The following is a 5,979-nucleotide window of genomic DNA, read 5'->3' on the forward strand; positions in this document are numbered from 1 at the left end:
GAGAGAGGGGGGGGAACGGAGGGAAAGAGTGAGAGACAATGAGGAAGGGGATGGTGATGAGAAAGGGGAAAGAAACAAATACAGAAAAGACAAAAAGAATGACGATAGCGTAAGCTTGAGAGAGAGAGAGAGAGAGAGTCAGGGAGAGAGAGAGTCAAGGAGAGAAAGATAACTGATATAACAAACGAAAAACAAACAAAAAACATCGGACCCTGAGATCATCCATCCACAAGAGCCTGCAAACAACATAACGATATCCCTTTTCTTCCTTTGAAAGGGGGAGAGGGAGGGGGGGGGGGGGTCAGTAAACGTCACCCGATACCTTGGAGACGCATTTGGTGGCCCGATAGAGGAGATTCAGCCAAAGAACTTCATTCCACACTGCCAAGCAAACTTCCTCTAAGTCAATATGTCAACAGACTCAAGGCCAAGATTATTTCCAAGAGGGGCAGATGGATGGAACGGGGGGAGAGAGGGGGGAGAGGAGAGGAGAGAGAGAGAGAGAGAGAGAGAGAGAGAGAGAGAGAGAGAGAGAGAGAGAGAGAGAGAGAGAGAGAGAGAGAGAGAGAGAGAGAGAGAGAGAGGGGGGGGGGGGGGAGGAAGGAGAGAGGGGGAAAGGAAAGAGCGAGACAGAGCGAATGGGAGAGGGGAGAGGGAGAAACAGAGATAGAGAGAGAGGGTAGAGGAGAGAGAGAGGGGAGGATAGTTGGAGAGAGGACGGAAAGAGGGAGGAAGAGAGAGAGAGGATGAGAGACGGAGAGGGAAAAGATAAAGGGAGGGAGGGAGGCGGAAAGGAAGGAGAGAGAAAGAGAAAAGAGAGATAGGGGAAGCAGGGGAGAGAAGAATAGACGGAAAGAGAGATGAGGGAAGACAAGAGAGAGGAAGGCAGCCGGAGAAAAGACGGAGAAAGAAGAGATGGAGGGAGGGAGGGAAGAAGAGAAAGAGGGGAAGATTAAGGAATGGAATGGAGAGAAAGAGTAAATAGAAAAGGGAGAGGGTTAGAGGGAAGGAGAAAGAGAAGTGAGTTGGTGAGAAATTAAAAGAGAGAGTAACGCGAGAGGGACAGGGGAGAGGAATGGAAGGGAAGAAGAAGGTGATGGGGAGAGAAAGGGAAGATGAAGAAAGGAGAAGAGAAGGAACGAAGGAAGAAAAGGGTGGAAGAAAGATGGGTTGGATAAGGGAGGAAGGAAAGGAAGGATGGAGAGAGAAAGGGAGAAAATGAGAGGAGGAGAGAGAGAGGGGAGAAAGCTAGGAAGGGTGAGAGAGCCAGAAAAAGAGGGAAAGAGATAAAGATCGAGAAATCGAAAGAAGGGCGAGTGGGTGGTAGGGATGGAAGGACGAAAAGAGAGGGAAGAGCAGAAAAAAGAAGGGTGCAAAAGAGAGACGGGGGAGTGGACAGGATGGTGGGAGAAATAAGAGGACAAAATAAATAAAGAGACAGACAGAGAAGCGAAAGGAAGAAATGAAGAAAGAGAATAATGCATTAAGAAAAAAAACATAAAAAGGTAAGACAAAGCCAAGGCTATCATACTTGGAACAGGGGAATCGGACGAAAACAATAAACCAAAGGAAATTAATGTTTCGGACACACAGAAGCAAAGAGAGACAGCGTGTCGACTTCACCGCGGAAATAACAAACACAGTATATACATAAAGAAAATTACAGGTTTAGTAACCTAAAGGTTTTGAGAATAATATTAAGCTCAACGTCGTCCTGCATAATTAAAGAGTAAGAGTAAAATAAAGTTACAAGATAATGAAATTGTTCGAAAGTTTGTTTGTTTCTTTTTTTAACTTGGTTTCTTTTTTTCTTTTATAACGCGGAAATGCAGCAAATAATAATCATAATAAGCTGAGAGAAAGATGAGAGAAGTTTATCCTCAACTTCCATGTTCTATAGGACGCTACACCCCCTCCCCCTCATAGGACGCTACACCCCCTCCCCTTCCCCCTCCCTCTCCCCGAGTACAAGGATTAATTGAGTTCCTAATTACCTGTGGCATCAGAGGGCCTTGCATTTCGCATACTAGATCGGCGACTGGGTGCCTTAGCCTACTGAGCCATTCGGGAAAATATTTGATAGCTAGTTATTCTTGGTTTTTCTTTTTATATATAGATAGGGATGTGGAAAAAAATGTTTATTAGTGGTTTTAGAGTTAATCCGTTGGGAAAGAGTAATGGGTGTCATGAAATGTGTGTGTGTCTGTGTGTGTGAACGTGCGTGCGTTTGTGTCTGTGTGTGTGCGTGTGTGTGTGTGTTTATGTGTGTTTCTTTGTGTGTATCTTTCTCCCTCACGGTACCCATTTATCGCGCAACACAACCGAAACAAATTTCACTTGCAGCCAAAAAATCTCAAACGTGCTAAGTAACTCTGCCAAGTACTGCATTCCTACGAGCAAAATACGAAGGACACGGGACACGTTGCTATAAAAGGACACGGGGAATACGACCTGTTATGTTCATGTGACGAAACTTCTGGTACAAGGAAACAAATTTTGTTTATTGTTTTAGTGTGACACGAAGAAGAAGAAAAAAAAAGAAATGGAACGAAAGAATGAACCAAAGAAACAGATAAATCAAGACGCAAGAATAAAAAAGAATATAGGGAAAACTATATAAAAGAGAGAGAGAGAGAGAGAGAGAGAGCAGGAAAAAAATGAAACGAAATAAAAAAAATAATAAAAAAAAGAGTAAAACAAAATAAAACAGTAATAGAATCCATTAACTCAACATTATACCAAGCAAAAAAAAATATATTCAATGCAATGATACCATTATCCAGTACTTGATTGAACTAATAGCCAGACGCAAAGTCAAATCTCAAGGATGCAATTGACTTTTCCTCTAAAATATTTAAAAAAGAACATGAAAGAAAATGGTATAATGTTATAACAGTAATACAGATGATTGTGATGATACCATTATTGATCAGAGTAATAATGATAGGACAATGTAAATGATAACAACAATGATAACACACAAAATTGAGAGTAATGATAGAAATAAAAATAATGATCACACTGAAAATAATGATAATAATGATAAAATGATAATAACAGTAACAGAAATAACAAAAATGATAGTAATAACAATAATAATGATATTGAAAATAGTAATGATAATGATGATTATAATGATAACAACAATTACAATAATAATAATTATCATCATTATTATTATTATTATTATTATTATTATAGTATCATTATATCATCATTATCATTATTGTAATCATCATTTTCGTCCTTATTATCATTACTATTACTGTCCATATCTTTATAACAAAAAATGCGAAAAAAACATAAAATCAATAATAATAATAATAATTGTTTCTTTTTATCTTCCTCACAAGCCTCTTTTTTTTATCTCTGTCTTCTTTTTCTTTCCTTCTCTCTTCCTCCCTTTTTTCTTTTTCTCTTTCTCCCTCTTTTTCCTTCCTTCTCTATTTCTCCATTTCTTTCCTTCTCTCTCTCTCTCTTTTCTTTCTTTCTACCTATCTTCCTCCCTCTCTTTTTTCTTTCTTTCAATCTTTCTCTCCCTCTTTTTTTCTTCTGTCTCTCTTTCTCCCTCTCTTTTTTTCTTTCCATCTACCTCTCTCCCTCTTCCTTGTTTCTATCTCGAGACCCCCACCAAGAGATGTCGCTCCATCCTCACGCACTTCAACCTTGGCCGGAGCTTTGTTGCGTCGCGGGCTAATGAAGAGTGAGATGATCCATTACATAACAGATCTTCCATTACAAAACAGGAGAGGAAGGTTAGGTTTAAGTTACGTGAGGGATGTGAAGGTCGCTGTAAGGGGTGGGGGGAGGGGGGGGTCGTGAGGTAGATGTTTGTAAGTGTTTTTGAAGTGTGTGGTGCGGGGGAGGGGGGGGGCTGTTGGGTGTTTCTATATTTATTTCGTGTTTGTTTGTTTATTCCAGTGTGTGTGTGTGTTTGAGCAGATGTGCATTACCGTGTGATTTTGTTGGTATTGTTAATCTTGTTTCTGTTGTCATTATCTTTATTATCACTATTATCATAATCATTATTATGATTAATGTTATTATTCTTAGCATCATTATTATCCTTAGCATCATTATTATTGTTACCATTCTTATTATCATTATCATTATTACTAGTATTACTATCATTTATATTACCATTATCTTGATTATTCATGTTCTAACCCTCTTCTTTTCTATTTTCCAAATTGATTTTAACAAAAACATTGATCCAGTTATGATATCCCATTATACCCGAAAGCAATAAAAAGGTCTTTATGTGTTGAATTAATTAAATAAAATCCCGATCCAATTTAAAAGCAGTGTCAGGAGATCTCGCGGCGACAACTGGATGACCCAAAGCTGTGATATTTTGCCCTTAAGGACGATGTGTGGAAGAGGAGAAGGAGGAGGATGGTGGTGATGATGGGGAGGAGGAGGAAGAGGAGGAAGGAGGAATAAGAGGAGAACGAGAAGGATGGTGGTGATGATGATGATGATGAGGAGGAGGAGGAGGAGGAATAGGAGGGGGAGGATAGGGAGGGTGGTGATGATGATAATGATGATGAAAAGGAGGAGGGGGAGGATAGGGAGAGTCTTGATGATGATAATGATGATGAGGAGGAGGAATAGGAGGGGGAGTATAAGGATGGTGGTGATGATGATAATGATGATGAAAAGGAGGAGGGGGAGGAGGTGGAAAAGGAGGAGGAGGATATTGATGGCGATGAGGAGGAGGGGGGGGCGAGGATAAGGATTATGACGATGACTAAATTAAACTGAAGTTTGATTCCATTTGTTACAATGGATATTCTTGGTGTGACATACTGTCTGTTTTCATTTTGCTCCTAAGTTATCCCCTGTGTGCAAGGAATGGCCGGGGTTGCCATCCACTGGCGGCGAGGGATTCGAACGCAGGTCAGCAAGATTGCTAGACGAGATCGCTACCGCTGCACATGATGAAGATGATCATAATGATGATGATGGTGATGATGATGATCATGATAATGAAAATAATGATGATGATAATGGTGATGATGACGATGATGGTGATGATGATGAGGAGGAGGATAAGGATGGTGATGATGGTGATAAAGGGAGGAGGAGGAGGATAATGAATAAAGGGAAGGAGGATAAAGATAATAACAACCATCATTATGTTGATTATCTTAATAAGGAGAAGGAGGATGGTGATGGTGTTGATGATAATGGCAATAATAATGCCTGATAACAGCTGATGCTCAAAAGGATGATAGTGATAATATTAACGAAAATGATAATTATACTGACGGTGGCCAGTATTTTTTTTTTTTTTTTTTCAAAGAACCGTGACTTCTTTACCCGCCCGAAAAACAGCCACTATTAAAATCTTCCCCAAAACTTTCTCCTTATCCACTTTCATCTCACACTTCCAAAGAACTCTTCAGAAATCCGAAAATCTGAAGAAGAAGAAAAAAAATAAAATCCCATTTTCAATAACTTTTTCAAAGGACATTTCCTCCGTTCCACAGTTCAGAGATTTCTTCTGCAAGCGGTTCAATAAGGCGTGTTTTGGCGAGCACCCGATGGCCGGATCCCTGGCTTGCTGTGGCTTGCTTTTGGTGTAAAACGGGGGTGTTGAAACTAAGGTTATTTTTACGACAGAAAAGGTATTTTGATAATGATATGGCGGAGGAGGACGATTTTAAAAATGTAACACTGGCTGTGGTAGTTGAACAACAGTAATATTAACAGTGGCAAGAAGATATTGATGATAATGATGATGACTATAATAACGATAATGATAATGACAAATAATGATGGTATTTATGATAATAATAATAGTGAAAGTAATGATAATAATAGTAATAACAGTATTAATAATCATAATGATAATAGTAATAATAACAATAATAATAATAATAATAATAATGGTGGTGGTGATAATGATGATGATAATAAATGATAATGATAAGATTAATAATGATAATAATAACAATGACAATAATAATAACAATT

Source organism: Penaeus chinensis, chromosome 11, assembly GCF_019202785.1.
Source record: "Penaeus chinensis breed Huanghai No. 1 chromosome 11, ASM1920278v2, whole genome shotgun sequence".
Taxonomy (NCBI): Eukaryota; Metazoa; Arthropoda; class Malacostraca; order Decapoda; family Penaeidae; genus Penaeus; species Penaeus chinensis.